Below are 17,254 nucleotides of genomic sequence, written 5' to 3' on the forward strand. Positions count from 1 at the left end.
GACAGGCCTGAAACTACAGGGAGTAGCCAACTGTTATAGTTTGGAGTTTCTGGGAGGTATATGGGTGGGCCAGAGACTGTTGGAATGTCACAGGGTCGAAGTGCAGGAGGGAAAGGGGGCGGGGGTCCACCAGGGTGGTGGGACTGCTGCCTGGGAGCCGAGGTCAGAAAACGTCAAGCTCCTGAAGGCTGCCTGCGAGGCTGGGACGAGGGTGTAACAGGGCTAGCTGCAGGGACTGTTCCTTCTCCTGGGGAGTGCGCGTCAGCATCTCCTCCATGGAGGGGCAGAAAGTAAAGCCTGGCGATATGGGCACATCTATGAGGCAGGTCCTGTCCGTGATAGGCACCCATCTTGCCTGTGATAGCCAGAGCTGGGAGCGTGCCGCCACAATAGCTGCCAAGGAGCATCCAGTTGCCCTTGCATCGTGACGCATCACATTGACCAGCAGGTCGGTCCCCACCACTATCTCTCTGATAGGGGGCGGGCCCTGTAATACAGTGACTGGGTCTGAGGCCTCAGCCAGCTGGGCCAGGTAAAGGGCCAGCAGGCTTTCGGTGTTACACAGGCAACCCGCTTGGGCCAGCCTCGTAGGCCCTCCGGAGCAGTCTCTCAGTCACACGACATTGCCTGTCAGGACAGGCCAAGCCCCGTGACTCTGTAGACAGCAGGGTTAAGGAGACCAGCGTGGCAATGGTGGAGTTCACTCGGGGGAAGTCCACCAGGCCCGCTTCAGCCACACCCTGGGTTCTGGTATAAGCCGCCCCGGCCCATGCCTGGGCAGGGCCATTGCTGGGTGGTTCCAGGTGGCTCTCAGGTAATTCAGGAGGTCCAGCCCTTGTGGGCTGCTGCGGCCGGTGCTCCCTCTCAAACCTGGAGCGTGGGGGGGTGGGTCAGAGGGCCAGGGGATCTGCAAGCAGTCCACGGCCCTCTGGATCACCATCCAAAACTCCTGATCCTGACTTATAGGAGCAGGGGGAGTGTTGTTGCTCAATGGAGTGGGGGGGGGGCGAGGCTGGTTCCGTGTGCGGGATGAGTAATAGGTGGTCCTCCTCCCAGATTTCCTGTCTGCTGGCCTTGTCCATAGACAGTGTTGCATGGGCCAGTGGTGGAGACTTGAGATGTGGGGGGGATAGGGCCTGTGCTGCTGTTTGCACTGCCTGGAGGGTGCTTGCGCGTAGGTGCACACCGCGGGCACGTCAAGGCAGGGCGGGGTGCGGCAGATGGAGAAGCTGGCGCAGGAGGCGAGGCTGTCTCTGAAGCTGTGTATCTGGAGGAGGAGACAGAGGGGCTCGGAGAGAGGCAGAGGTCCAGATCCACCAAAGCCCCGTCAGACGCTGGAGTGGGAGATCACCAGGTGCGGAGGCGATTGCGGCGGTGCCCGGTGGGAGGCTGGGGCTCCGAAGGCACGCTGTAGCAGACCCAGAAGTCGCAGTCAATTCGCGCCTGCCGTTGGTGTTACTGTTGATGCCCAGATGGGGCAGAGGACCTAACCACTCCAACAGCAAGGTGCGTTGGCCACAAGTGGTGTAATGGTGGGGGCGAGAGGAGCTCATCCCCGACTGCACACACGCGTGACCAGAAAATGTGCAGCGGGGGCGCCGGACAGTGTTTGCACCAGGGGGCACACAACAACTGAAAAAGTGGAGTGTCTGCAGGTGTGTCTCCACCCGGCAACGTTTATGTACACTGGGGCACTGCAACACCAACCAGATGCAACCTTGTTGTTGCCGGACAGACCACTGTATATTCCAAGCACCAGGTGCTGGATACAAGCGCCGCGTAGGCCCAGAGGCTTAACCACACTGTGTGCCGTGGTTTCTGGGGACACCGGGTGACGCGGGCACCTCTCGCGAGCGAGATCTCTTACGACAGACCGAGGCTTAGGCCGGGGGGGCCAGGCCTCGGATTTTACTGCCGCTGCTAGCGCTCCTGCTGTGGAGGAAAAAGCCTTGTGGATAAAAAACAACACAGCAAGCAATCGGATAATATATAGCACTATATTAACATAATTATTATTTTTTTTAATTATCTATTTGTGAACTGAAACTGAAACCGAAAGCGCAGCCGGAGCCAGAGCAATAATACAGAGCAATTCAAGGCATAATACATTTTACAAATTCACAATTTACACAAGTGTATACGAGATATTACATACACAATATATAAGGTCTTACATCCTAGAATTAAAAAGCTGATACGTGCAGACAAGATGTTAAGTCACTGGACTCTCAGGCAAGCCAGCTGAGAAGTCGCTCAAGTCGCCGCAGATAAGTATCGCTTTTTCTCTCGCGTTTCCTCGTTTAGTTAAGTTACATTGACTGTTTATGTGGTTTGTTGTTTAGCTACGAATTGTATATCTTGCCCCTATTTTGTAGTAAGAGCAGCAACTTTTTTTTAGTGAATTTAGCCAGTTACATAGCGCACTCAACACAATTTACAATTGTGCAATCAGAAGCGTTACACTGTAGGCTGAGATTATTTAGGATTTGTTTAGCATTACTACAAGCTATTGTTCAGTGTAACTGCGTGTGTCTGGCACTGTCTTTGTCTGTATTCGGATATTAAGCGGCCATTAATTGTGCTATTAGCAGTCCTGCGTGGGAGGGAGGGCCATCCTGACCAGCCTTGTGTCATTCAATGCAACACAGGTGTGCACTGTCCTAATTAGTTACAGGTGTCATATTTAACCGCCCCCCACCCCTCTGCGCCAGCAGTCAGTGCCAGCAGCCTTCAGTGCCCCCCTTCCGAAGGGCCACGCTTACAAAGGGCAGGGACTCTAGCTGCGGGGACTCCAGCGAGGAGAAGACTGCAAGGAGACGCTACACAGCAACAACAGGCAACCATGATGATCTCTCCGATTCCTGTCCTGCTCTCTCCGTCTTCTCGGTGTGCACCTCCACACCATTGCTTCCCTAATCCATCCAACCTCATCTCTCTGCCTCTCCCCCCTCCTCCTCCCTCCCCTCTACTCCACTCTCTGGGGGCCTGTGGAACTGCCACTCAGCTTCCAACAAGGCTGACTTCTCCGCCTTTGCCTCCCACCAATGTCTGGATTTCCTCACTCTCACCGAGACATGGATCGCCCCAGACAACTCTACCACCCCTGCTGCATTATCCTCTCTGTTCGTCCTGTCCCACTCCCCTCATCTTACCCTTCTCTCCTCTTCTCTGCCCCCCCCCTCTCTCCTCTATCACAACCCACAGCTTTGAATTCCATTCAGTGGAAATCACCTCTCCCTCTCACCTCTTCCTTCTAGTTCTCTACCGTCCACCTGGTCCACTCACCTCCTTCCTGGATGAACTCGACTTTCTTTTCTCCTCCCTCCCCTCGCTGTCCTCACCTACCATCCTCCTGGGAGACTTCAACATCCACCTCTCCAACCCTTCCCACTGTGCCGGATTTCTTCCTCTCCTTCACTGCTTTAACTTCTCTCACTCCTTGTCTCCCTCCACTCACAGGGCTGGCCGCCAGTTAGACCTCAGCTTCTCTAGAGGCTGCTCCCCTTCAACACTCTCCGTGACACCCATGGACATCTCAAACCACCACTCCATCTCCTTCTCCCTTTCCCTCCCCTCCCTCCCCACTCCACCCACTCCCTTTGTCACCTTCCGCCGTAATCTCAGCTCTGTCTCCCCCTCCACCCTTGCCTCCACCGCCCTCACTCTCTTACCTTCCATTGACTGTTTTTCCCATCTATCTGTCAACTGTGCTACCTCCTCTTTGTTCTCCTCCCTCACCTCCTCTCTTGACTCTCTCTGTCCTCTCACGTCTCGTACTGCCCATCCCTTCCCTCCTCAGCCTTGGATCTCTGCTGTTCTCTACGCAACCCAAACTAGTCTGTGTGCCGCCGAACAGTGGCTAAGGAACAAACTCCCAGCTACCGCTCTCTACTGTCCACATTCTCGTCCTCTCTCACCTCTGCCAAGAAGTCTTACTTCCAATCACTCTTCGAATCCACTGTCAACAACCCCCCCAAACTCTTCTACACCTTCTCCTCCCTCCTTGCCCCCCCTCCCCCACCTCCTCCCTCATCTCTCACTGATGATGATTTCGCCTCCTTCTTCTCCTCCAAGATTGCAGACATCCGCAGGCTCTTCAATACTCCACCCTCATCTCCCATCACACCAAAACCTCCCACCGATCAAGCTTCTTCATTCTCGCCTCTCTCAGATGCTGAAGTTTCTGCTCTCCTCCTACATCACAAACCTACAACGTGTGCCCTGGACCCTCTCCCTTCTCGCCTCTTCCAAGCAACCACTCCTGATCTTCTCCCCTTCATCTCCTCCCTCCTCAACTCCTCACTCCTCTCTGGCTGTTTCCCCTCTGCATTAAAACAAGCTGCTGTCATCCCACTCCTCAAGAAACCAACCCTTGATGCCACCTCTCCTCAGAACTCCCTACTCCCCTTCCTCTCAAAGACTCTCGAGCGGGCGGTCCACCTGGTCCGCACAGCTCACTCCACCGAGACGGCTCTCCTGGCTGTCACTGACTCCCTCAGCTGTGCTCGGGTGGCCTCCCTCTCCTCCGTCCTCATCCTCCTTGACCTCTACGCAGCATTTGACACTGTTGATCACTCCATCCTCCTCTCCTGCCTTGCTGACCTTGGAATCTCTGGGACTCCAACCTCTCCTCACAGGTGTTCCCCAAGGCTCTGTCCTGGGCCCGCTCCTGTTCTCTCTCTACACTCGCTCCCTGGACCCCCTCATCGCTTCCCATGGCTTCTCCTACCACTTCTACACTGATGATGCCCAGATCTTCCTATCTTTTCCCTCTTCTGACCCTCTCATCCCCTCTCGCATCTCTTCCTGCTTGTCTGCCATTTCCTCCTGGATGCACTCGCACCACCTCAAGCTCAACCTCTCCAAATCAGATCTCCTGTTTTTCCCCCACTCTTCCTCACCTTCTGCTGACCTCCCCATCTCGATCCCCTTGGAATCCACCACACTCTCTCCTTCTCCTTCCGCTAAAAATCTAGGAGTCACCCTCGATCCTGCGCTCTCCTACACCCAGCACATTACCACGCTGACACGCACCTGTAGATTCTTCCTGAGCAACATACGCCGGATCCGTCCCTTCCTCACCGACTACTCGACTCAGCTGCTCGTCCAGTCACTGGTCCTCTCCCGCCTGGACTACTGCAACTCCCTCCTGGCCGGCCTGCCTGCAACTACTACCCACCCACTCCAGCTCATCCAGAACTCTGCGGCTCATCTGGTATTCTCTCTGCCACGATTTGCACACGCTACTCCGCTGCTCCGTTCCCTCCACTGGCTCCCGATAGCGGCACGCATTCAGTTCAAGACACTGACCCTCACCTACCACTGTCTCGACCACACTGCACCAAGCTACCTTCAGACACTCGTCTCTCCATACATCCCCTCCAGACCACTGTGCTCCTCAAGTGCCAGAAGACTAACTCTACCTCCTCTCCACTCTCCTTCCTCCAGAGCCCGCTCCTTCTCATCCCTGGCCCCTAAATGGTGGAATGACCTGCCCACCGAAGTCAAAACAGCAGAGTCCTTGACCTCATTCCGGCACTTACTCAAGACGCATCTTTTCCGACAGTACTTGTAATATTAGTTCTCTATCCCTGCTAGATAGCACTTCACAGTTTTTATCATGCTTCTCGCGTTCATGATTGTTTTCCTCCTTGCTCCCTTTCCCGTAGCCCTTGACTGTGACCCTACATCTTGACAGCATTTAGCTTTTACCATCCAGGATGTAGGACCTCACTTACTGTACTTGTGTAAATTGTAAATTGGAATCTGTAAAATGTATTATTTTGAATTTCTGTTTTAGTTAAATTGAATTTGTAAAGATTGATGCCTTGTACTTAACTGTATTTTTGCACTTTGTTTGCACTTATGTTGTAAGTCGCCCTGGATAAAAGTCTGCCAAGAAAAAATAAAAAAATAAAAATAATAATATTATTATTATTATTATTATTATTATTATTATTATTATTATTATTATTATTATTAATAATAATAAGTCAAAGTTAAGAGCTAAGGGAAAGGGAGCGTAGGGGAAATCAAAATAAACAATACAAGTGCAAGCAATGCAAGGCAAGAGTATGACAAACGTTGTATAAGTGCAATCTTACAGGAGAATAAATGACTAAATTACAAGTAGAGTCTGAAAAGATGCATCGCTAGAAGGAGGTCAGGAACTCTGCAGTTTTGACTTCAGTGGAAAGGTCGGTACACCACTTAGGGGCCAGGGATGAGAAGGAGCGGCTCTGGAGGAAGGGGAGTGGAGAGGAAGCAGGGTTAGTCTTCCTTCACTGGAAGACCGAAGTGGCCTGGAGGGGATATATGGAGAGATGAGGGTCTGCAGTTAACTCGGTGCAGTCTGTTCGAGACAGCGGTAGGTGAGGGTCAGTGTCTTGAACTGAATGCGTGCCGGTGGAGTAGCGTGTGCGAATCGTGGCAGAGAGATTACCAGACGAGCCGCAGAGTTCTGGATGAGCTGGAGCAGGCGGGTAGTAGTTGCAGGCAGGCCGGCCAGGAGGAAGTTGCAGTAGTCCAGGCGGGAGAGGACCAATGACTGGACGAGCAGCTGAGTCGAGTAGTTGTTGAGGAAGGGACGGATCCGGCGTATGCTCAGGAAACATCTGCAGTTGCGTGTCAGTGTGGTGATGTTCTGAGTGTAGGAGAGCACAGGATCGAGGGTCAGTCCTAGGTTCTTAGCTGAAGAAGAGGGAGAGAGTATCGTAGATTCCAAGAGATCAGCAGAAGGTGAGGAAGAGGGGAAAAAAGAGGAGATCAGATTTGGAAAGGTTGAGCTTGAGGTGGTGTGAGTGAATCCAGGCACAGATAGCAGACAGGCAGGAAGAGGTGCGAGAGGGGATGAGAGTGTTGGATGAGCGAAAAGACAGGAAGATCTGGGCATCATCTCCGTAAAAACGGTAAGAGAAACCATGGGATGCAATGAGGGGCCCCAGGGACGGTGCGGCATCTCCTCGCAGTCTTCTCCTCCCTGGAGTCCCACAGCTAGAGTCCCTGCCCTTTCGGGTTCCTATGGAAGTGCGCAGAAACCCCTCCCCCTTGGGCAGTGCTTCCAACTTGAAAGATAACTGAATTTTATCAGTACTCCATACCACAATGTCATCTTCACTCAGAGACCATGTACCCTTTAAACTTGTTTTACATTTTTGTAATGACTGGGGTGCAAAAATACATTATGTTAAATGTGTTCATAGGTCTTTCCGTGTTACACCAGTTCATAAACCCACCAGTTGCCACTGGCCACATGCTTCACAGTAGGTATGGTAACTGTTTTTTTTTGCTTTGGGCCAGACATAACTCATTGCATTTAGGCCAAATAGTTACATTTGTGTTTCAATGGACCACAGAATCTTTTGCACATATTTTTACAAATTCCAGGCAGGGTTTTACATGGGCTTTTATTAAATTTTTTTAAAGAATTGTGTTCCTTCTTGCACTCTTCCATACAGGCCAGACTTGTGTACTACCTGAGCTATTGTTGACAAATGGAAATTGTCTCCTGTCTAAGCCATGGAACGCTGTATGTCTTTCAGAGCTGTAATCAGGCTCTTGGTGGCTTCTCTGACCAATGCTCTTCTTACCAATGCTGCTCAGTCTGGGAGGACAGCCTGCTCTTAGATGATTCTGGGTGGTGCTGTATGCCTTCCACTTCTTAATGATCAACCTGACTGTGCTCCAAGCGATATTCAATGCCTTTTAAATATTTTTATACCCCTCCCCTGATCTGTGCCTTTCCACAACTTTATCCTGTAGTGGTTTTGAAAGCTCCTTTATCTTCATAGTAATATATTTTCTTGGAATGTACTATCCAACCATGGATCCTTACAGATGTATTTGATCTAAAATCATGTAAACCACTTTTAGTGAATACAGATGGACTACATTCAACTTATTGTGTGAATTCAGAAGGCAATATTGTGTAGATCAGAAAAAACAAATCCCATTTAAATGCAAGATGTCAACTTGTAACGCAAGAAAATGTTAAAAAGTCCAAGGGGTGTGAATACTTCCTATATCCACTGTATCTTTAGGGGTTTGAGCATTTACCAGGAATTAGTCACAGGTGAAATGTTTCTCTTTAAAGCAGGAATGTGGATGTAGAGAGGTAAGTTGGGTTTGTGTGATTGATTTCTAGACTGTGAAGTTCATATCTAAGCATGCTGGCCAAATTGACTGACATTTAATTAATCATAATTTGATTTCCTTAATGTAGATATCTATGATGCTAATGAAAATACATAAATAAATGTGACCCTCATAACCTTTTATACCTCCAGAAAATGTACAGCTCCAACACATCAACTGTATTAATCAATCATGTGCATAACCTTTTATTGCATATGAATCAATCCATTTCATTAAGGGTTTTCATCACTATTCTGGTTTTCTAGGACATTGTTTGTTTTATGAAATGGACACAGAACATTCCTTATTACACTAGTTGTTTTCTGTTTAAGTAAAGATCCTAGGTATTACAATTATAGACTATTTGTGCCATAAGTGTTAGCAAGTACATTGTCATGGTGATGAAAAAGCTGTAATATTATGTAATAAATCACCTCTTGAGATATCATGGGGGTTTCCTTTGTCATAAATGTTTTCCTTCGAACAAGTGTAAAAATGTGACCCCTTCATGCATTTTCAAATAAAAAACTACAGAGAAAACCAGGTGTTCAGTGTTGATAAAGCTACTGAAGTGTGTGTGTGTACGTGTGTGTGTGCATGTGTGTGTGTGTGTATCTGGGGGTGGTGTGGGGGTAGGCAGTATCAGTAAAACCTTAAAAAGTATTCATAGAACATGTTGATTTGCTATTCATTGATTAGATGAATTCAGATATACCCAGTTTACCTTTTAATCACTTTTGTTGAACAGCATAATTATTCTACTGTTATATATATATATATATATATATATATATATATATATATATATATATAGTGGATTATATCTGTAGCAATATATATAACTAACAGTATGAATAAAGAAAAATGGAAATCATTGCCAAACATAATTTGTCATCATCTCCAGCTATGTGATAGAACATAAAAACTGTCACAAGAAACTAAATTGGAAACAAAAGGGATTCACCATCTGTGAGTTATGCAAATTGAAAAAGTGAGCTGTTTTTTTTTTCCATAGGATGCCCTGATTGTTGCATAATTATCGTTGACAAGAATTTGGCTCATGGAATCTAGGCAAGACAATTAGTTAAACCTTGAATTTTAAACATATAGTCCAACAGTGGGGAATATACATAGGGGGCAGAAAGAAAACAAACAAACACCACAAATGTCTTTTCATAGACCAAGGAAGTAAGGACACAAGTGCTTCTTTTATCTAAGGCATGTATTTAGTTCTGTGTACATGTGTGCTTGCATGTATGTATTGACTGATTTATTCTGTTTTTTAAGTTTTCTCTCCACAGCTTTTGTTAACATTTTGTTGCTGTCAATGTGGTTTACAGAACAGTTGGCATCAAAAGAGCAGCTTCAGCCGGTATTTCAAGCATGTCTTTTGTGAAGGCTCCAGATAGTTTCGCACAGAGCGATTCTAAGGAGGAGGTGGAAGTCTAGCCGTAGGGTAACCGTTTTATGCTGGATCTAGCACAAAAGGTTCAGAATGAGATTTTAAATGGCCAGTTAGAGCATTGTCAGCGTTACTCTGGGCTTCAAAAACACAAGGGCTGTTTGCAGAATAGCGGTTTAGTTCATCACTCTTGATGAAAGACGTACTTATTCGCAGTGGATTGCCATTGTGCTGTGTCTTTTGTACAGTATTTTCTATAGTATAATAGCATTGCTGCTTGCATATATTAATCGGATATTTAGAAACAAAGATAATTGCCTGATTTCAATTTTACACCTTGGTGTCTTATTTGTGTGCCTAAGAAGAATAGGATCAGTATTGTCTTTTCAATATACTTATCTTTTTCTGGCTCTGCTTTAAAAATACATGAGCACATATCCATGGTGAATTGCAAATGAATAGTGCAGGATGAACACTAAAGATTGTATGCATCTCCTCAAAAGGTATGATGTTGATCACGTTTAAGAGTTACAGGAAGGGTTAGGGGTTTGGGGGTTGAGTTATGTTTCAGGGTAGGGTTAGGACTGGCACATTAGATGGAAAAACACAAGATGTGCAGGTGTAATTAGTGTGGTATTGATAATCTGTATGATAAAAGTGTGAAAGGAATGTAATGAGTCAATAGATGCTATTTTTAGATGCTTGTGTTTATTGTTCAAATGTATCAATTTCAAGTGCTTTGTCTTAATCCACTGGTCCTCTTAATATAGATTAAATACAAGGAAGTTAACCAACCTGGTAGATGTGCACTGTCCGTTAAACAGACCTCCCCCATGAGACGTGAGATGTTTTCATCCTATTTATTTAAAGGGAAATGTAACAATCTTTAATGGTTATCCTTGTTGATTCGTATGCTATATGTATTTTGGGTGATCAGTCTATGACAGGATTTTAATCCAGAACTGATTTTAGGCCAAACTCATTAAGTATGACCATGACTTAAAAACAAATTGGATTGCATGAAATTCTGTGCTAGACTTATGTGATTAAATTATGCAAAGCTCTCTCTTTTTGATCTCTAGTTATTCAAATCAATGGAGAGTATGTCAGATAAAATCAGGTTGCACCACATTTTAATTTCCAAACAGAATGATGTATTGAATACATACATGAAGAGTGATTGTAAGTTATTTCTATAAATACTGGTAAGTCAGATGTGCAATATACCTAAGTAACACATTGACATTCGTGAGGTTAAAGTGTACAATTCATGTAGAAATTCCTGTCAGTTTACTTGACATGCCTTGTGCAGGCATTTGAAATATTATTCCTCCCTCTTGAGACCTCTGCATAAGCTAATGATAGTTACAATATATTAATGTGTGACTAAGTACATGTGGCACATTGGTGGATGAAAATAATGCAGTTCAGTCTCCTGCATTACAGTGATATCATGAAAATGTGAATACTCCTGGATTCACAGTCTGTACAATGAATGTGCAATGATAAAAACAACTTTAGAATAGAATAAGACAGAGTAAACATTTCATTTTGGTAAAGAAGAAAAATGGCATATATATTAGTTTAATATTGATGTGATTGAGGTTGATGAAAGTTCAAAATGCATAACTCTTTAGAAAAGTTCATAAATGCTGTATTGAAGTTCTATTCAAAATAATCTAGGTTATTTTAAGGGATTGGAGAGTGAGTCACCTAGGATAAAAGCTTTAGCTAAAACAAAATTAAAATATCATAATTTTACAATATCGCACAGGTTTCTGTACTTGTTTTTTTAGTACCAGTGGCAAATGGCCTGATTCACTAAATCCTCTACAACATATTGAAAATTGTTTTATTAAAATCCTCCTTGACTTTTTTCATGGTTTTTCTGTGTGGTTTAAAAAAATGTATGTAGGTGTTTTTGTTTTTTTTTTGTTTCATCTGGAGCTCTCAGTTACTTCAGTTATACAATCCAGGTATTGGGGAGTGTGGGGGGACGGAACAGTCTGCCTTTCCTTCTGGTTCAGTAGAAGAGAACATATATACAGTAAAATTATTTAAATGTTGTTTTACATTTCATGTCTTATTAGATATTATTTTTATTTAAGGGACACTACCTGTAATATAATTTGCAGTAAGCAGAGTATTTAATTTATCCCTTTAACCAGATAATTAGACCAATTAAGTGCATGATTTGAACAAAAGCCAGAAAACACTGCTGCACTCATTAGGAGATCCATGTTCTAGAACAGTGGTTCTCAATCCTGGAGGACCCCCTACCCTGCTGGTTTGTGTTCCAACCAAGCTCTCATTTCCTTAATTGAACCCTTAATTTAACTGATAATTTTCTCAGTCAGAGCCTTTTAATTATTTTTAAAAGAAAGGAGTTTAAGTTAAGTATAAAATTGGATAAGTAACTTATTTTCAGTTAGGACAACTCATGCAATAACTTAACAGCTTATTGACAGTGTAACAAGCATTTACATAGACATTGGCATTGGTCTCACATTCAAGGGGTCCCTGCCTGTCATTCATTTTGGCAACGCTTTCATGCCTGACCGACTTCAGCTTTGGACAGGGGCAGCATAGCTGCCACTCCCCCTTTGACATGGGAGCCAGGACACAGGCTGGGGGGTGGAGGGGAATTCAGAAAACATGGCAGGGGAACACTTTTTTTGGTGAATTTAAATACAATTTTTTCCTATAAATTTTCTCAGGCAACCAATGGTCTTGTGCGATTAGGTGAGTTTCCTGAACCATCGCTTTGCTTAATATCTTATTAAGGACTCAAGTTTGTATCAGTTACACAATTTCAAAATTCAAATGTATGCAAATTATTACTTCAATTACGTGTTAAATTAAGTAATTGAGAGCTTGGTTGGAACAAAACCCAGCAGGGTAGGGGGTCCTCCCAGACCAGGGTTGAGAACTGCTGTTCTAGAACATATTAAAATAAGAAGAATTACATTGGCTTTCTCGTTCATGTTCATTCTAGACTGGAACACAAATTCAGGACCCTTTTTTTCCCTCAAGGGTATCATTTTGTTAAAAAAAAGCACACACAAACACAAAAACAGGTTCTATCTCAAAGTTTGCTTTTCTCGCAATCCTCTGCTTAGTCCTTGCCAGTGCTGATCCATCAGGAAACTTGTCTTACAGAAATACACAACCAGTTTACTCACTCCGGGATGAACTCTCCAGTATGACAGGGGACTAATACCTTTCTTACAGAAGGGATGCCTTTACTTAGCTCTGCAATTCTGACAAATCTCCTGTCGGGTTTAATAGCAGTTGCCTTTGATGCCTGATCAAGGTCCTGTGCTTCCAGGAGAATTAGAGTGCTTCGATGCAGAATTCGGAAGTCCACAGCGGCAAGGTAAAGATAAGAGAGGGGACACAGCCAGGCTCTGATTTAGAGGGGAAATAATATATAACATGGCCTAAGGGTAAATTTACATTATAAACACTAAAGCCCAAGTAGTTCTTATTCTTTTATTATAATCCCTAGGGTATTCGACAGCTTAATAACTGGTTGTACGTGATGTGAGGTGATGTGGTGCATTGGGTACAAGTCATCATGAAAGCATAATTCAAATTGTTTTATGTTGGAACAGAGACAGGGTGTTTTAATCATTCACCATACTTCCCCACCACATCAATGAGTCTATAATAAAACTACTGATATAAACTAGCCATTGGGTTAATAGAGCATGTACAGCATTTTCTATCATGTCTGCGTAGACAGATTTTTTCAAAGTGGAAAACACACATTGTCCTTGATAGGGAAATAGATACGTAGTTTGTACTTTAGAGGAGGAAAAACAAGTACCTGAAACTGGTGTGGAAGACCTAATTGGCTAATTGACCAGCATGTGTGGTTGGCCAATCAGTCAATTATCCCGCTGGGTGGCACCACACCCTTTTTAAAGGGTCTCAGCTCTCCAACTGAAGACGACACAGACACAGTTTTGTTCTTCAGGCCAACTTGCTGGTGGCTTTGTTTTGTGTGAGTTTATTTAAATAAAAGTATTTTATTTTCCATACTTTTGTTTCTGCCTCCTGGGTCCCAGCTCAATATATATTTTATAGACCATATCAATGTAACAATCCGTTTTCCATTTATAATATGACTGATGGGAAAACAACTCGGCTCTTCTAAATGTAGACAGAAAATAAATTCACAAAGGAAAGTACAGTTTCCTCACTGGAGACAGAATGGTAACAATCTAGATTAAAGATCTCATATAAAAGATCGATAAAACATACAGAAACCATTTGTTAGTCATTAATAGTTAATTAGGTTCTTTGATGCATTGCATTGTACCCACCTTTGACTCCCAGGGTGATCCATTAGCTGAAGAGGATCCTCATATTTGTTTCTAGGACAGCTTAAGATGTGATTAAAGAGAAGCACCTGATGAAATAAATGACTGGATGATTAAACAAAATATCCACTCGCTTTGCATCCCTGTTCTCTAAAATGCCTGTAAACACAGTAATGACTAGACAGTGCCTTAGAGCTTTAAAACTTGCAAAGGAAGCAACTGTTACATAAAATACAACTTTTTGTAGACACCATATTTGGTATAGTTTTCAGTCATCTCCAGCACTAAATGTACCCAATTGCAGTATTCTTATATTTATCTTATAGAACCACTTGCCAGGTATATGAACAAAATAACAAAGGGGTTCGGTCAGGTACAAATATACCATGAAATAACATATATGAATCACTGAAAAAATGACAAATTATTAAACAAATTTTGACCTGTTATTTAGCTTTGTTTCATTAACACACTTCGATCTGGTATAGGCAGACTAGGCTTTTCTGCATGAAAACGTCATAACTGGCTTGCCTAGCCTAGTTTATTTTTGATAAACTATTATGACTGACATCTCTAAAGACTTCAACAGCCAATCATGGAGGTTTTATTTCATTGGGGTATTCACATTTTGCAACAGACAAGTATGTTGTTTGACATGAAGGGAGAGTTCAGGTGAGAAGACGGGTTTAAAATGACAGTGAATGTGGAAGCGATGCGAAGGGCGATTGAGTGACAGGGGCAAATCAGTGAATCAGTGATAAGGACAGTTAAGCAGATTATTTATATTTTACTGTATTGGTCTTATATAAGATTTGGGGAAAGACTTATTCAATTCTGGAACTGAATGTACACATATCAGAAGTGGGGATATACCGTATCCCCACTGGGGATAAAATATGACGACCAGAGGGGGGGATGAAAAAAGCAGAAGGAGGAAAACCCCGCCATTCCTGGTGGCAAATTGCACCCAGCCCATACCTTTAAATCAGTCAAAATTACAAATACAAAAAATGAAATTACTATAGTGAGATGAGATATAAAAATAAAACAAGAGGACTATTGGGGAGAGTATGGTGGTGGTATCAATAAGAACAAAAAAAAAAGCTTTTTTTTATCTAATAAGAAACTTATACTGAGTATATATATATATACTGATTATACATCTATCTCAGTAACCCCTTTTTTCCTGAATTGTATGTAGTTTATACTTCCATCACACATGCATATCAAAAGGTGCATACACAGCTGTGTTGGACTTGTCAGTGTGGCAGCCTGTACATGTTTAGCTGCAGCTCAATTCTTCAACATCAAAAATCCATAATCATAATTATCTCTAAATTGCACCCCCTTTTGCACCGTCAGCACCACATGGCCATAAGGCCAGAGGCTGAAAAGGAACAAAAATGGCTGACACAGCATAGCAAGGTCTTTCAGGACAGTTTGGAAGTAAGCTTGAACAGGCTTTTTCTGACGCTGAGCTTGACCTTCCCAGCAATATCTTGTCAGATCTCCAGGACTGTGAAAAGCTCTGAAATGTGTCAAATACACAAACAAATACATATTTTTTTTCCGTTGCTATCACAAGTTCCCACATTGTTAAATAATACATTATGTTTTTAATATTAGAGTTTTCACAGATTCATAATAAGCATAATAAAGCTAAATCAAAATGTAATACCAGACATTAATTAATAACTGATTTATAAACATACTGTGCTGTGCCAGTGATTAATTATATATTACTTGCCTGTTGTTTAAATCATCCTATAACATATTTAATATATATCCTATCAATTTTTAATGAAACATCAACTAATAGCATTCTCAAGGCTTCACATTAAATTGTGCAGTGCATTCTTATTCAATAGTCTCTGGAGTGAAACTGCAAATAATAGCATAGGTTACTTATTTTAGATGACTGTAACCACCCCAGTCAACACGCAAAGGCCTCTAATTCTCCCTTGGGGGTTTCTAGGGGTGTGAGGTTAAAACTTTATGAATCATGAGGGGCATCCAGTAACACTTGTTCTTATCTTTTCCCAGCCCACACACACATCCTCATTCATTGTATTTTAAACCTGCATTTTTATGACACACAGTTTATCTCCCTGAGGCCTAATTGTATCAGACAAGGGGAAAGAAAATGGCTCGGCTTCTAAAAGCAAGAGTCAGGTGAATGAGAAAAACAGAGAAGGAAAGAAGTGTGAGGGTCAGTGGATCACTGTTACACACTTTGTTCTGCCCGAGTAGGTTTTATCTGAGGCATGGAGTTTTTACCTCACTTAAGATATGTGGAACCAGGTTAAGTCGATTCCTCTCTTCAGACTTGCCTCACCATGGGGCTTCAAGTGGTTTCAAACAGGTGTCAAACTTAGGCTGGGAATAGTGATAAGACAGTAGATACATGTCACTTTCTATATCTTTCAGCTTGTATGTCTTAGTTTCAGTCTGTTCCCAGTCACTCCCTATATGTTATTACCTTAAAATGCCTTATATAAGAACTGTCTAATGTACTCTCTCCTGTTTTATTACTTGATGACTTGGGTCCTTGATTTTAATGATAATCCTTGTTTTCTGTTTTATTTGTTTCCTTGAGAAATTCAGTTTCATTGGACTCCTGGTTTGTATTTACAATTTCAATGCACGTTCTTATCTTGGACTTCAGCTTCACCATTTAGAAACTAAGACCTAGGCTAATGTTCCTGTTGCTTAATTAATTAAAAGAAGTTAAGGATCAGTACATGGGGCAAAGTACTTATTCCTAGGTATCCTTGTTAATTATGTTTTTTTGACACAAGAAAAGCTGCAGTCAGAGAAACAAACAGCTATTTACTGTTACAATTGAGGGTTAAGGGATTTAAAATATAAATCCGCATGAGGTGCAGTATCAGGCAAGTATAAAGGCTACTTCAGTCAGGACAACTCATGCAATAACATGGTGTTTATAAGTAGTAACAAGCATTTACATTGGTCATTGGGCATTGGTCTCACATTCAAGGGGGCCCTTGCAGCTGCCACTCCCCCCCTTGACATGGGAGCCAGGATGCAGGTGGAGGCTGGGGAGGTGGTGGGGAATTAAAAAACACTGCAGGGGATGCTGTTTTGGGTGAATTTATATACCATTTGTTTGTACTCATTTCCTGAGGCAGCCAATAGGCTTTTACCCACTGAGTACAATTAAGAGAGTTTCCTGCCTGAACCATTGCTTTACTTAATTTATTGCAGGTCTCAGAAGTAGAGGGCGGTGCTCTTCCTTTACTTTAATGATTGGATTGACGGCATTTACAAACAACAGCTCTGTGTTTCTTTTCCTGTTCATTATTCATAATGCACTATATAAGTTGAACACAACTGTATATGAGCATCACTGTCATTGTCTACAGGCTGTACGTAT

The 17,254-nt window shown here is 43.3% G+C and overlaps 1 pseudogene; it reads left to right on the plus strand.

The window, feature by feature from the left end:
- Nucleotides 1–1,529: 1,529 nt before the first annotated feature.
- Nucleotides 1,530–5,554, plus strand: LOC136759664 (mucin-3B-like; annotated as a pseudogene).
- Nucleotides 5,555–17,254: the final 11,700 nt, after the last annotated feature.

The sequence above is a fragment of the Amia ocellicauda genome, chromosome 10 (assembly GCF_036373705.1).
Source record: "Amia ocellicauda isolate fAmiCal2 chromosome 10, fAmiCal2.hap1, whole genome shotgun sequence".
Classification (NCBI taxonomy): Eukaryota; Metazoa; Chordata; class Actinopteri; order Amiiformes; family Amiidae; genus Amia; species Amia ocellicauda.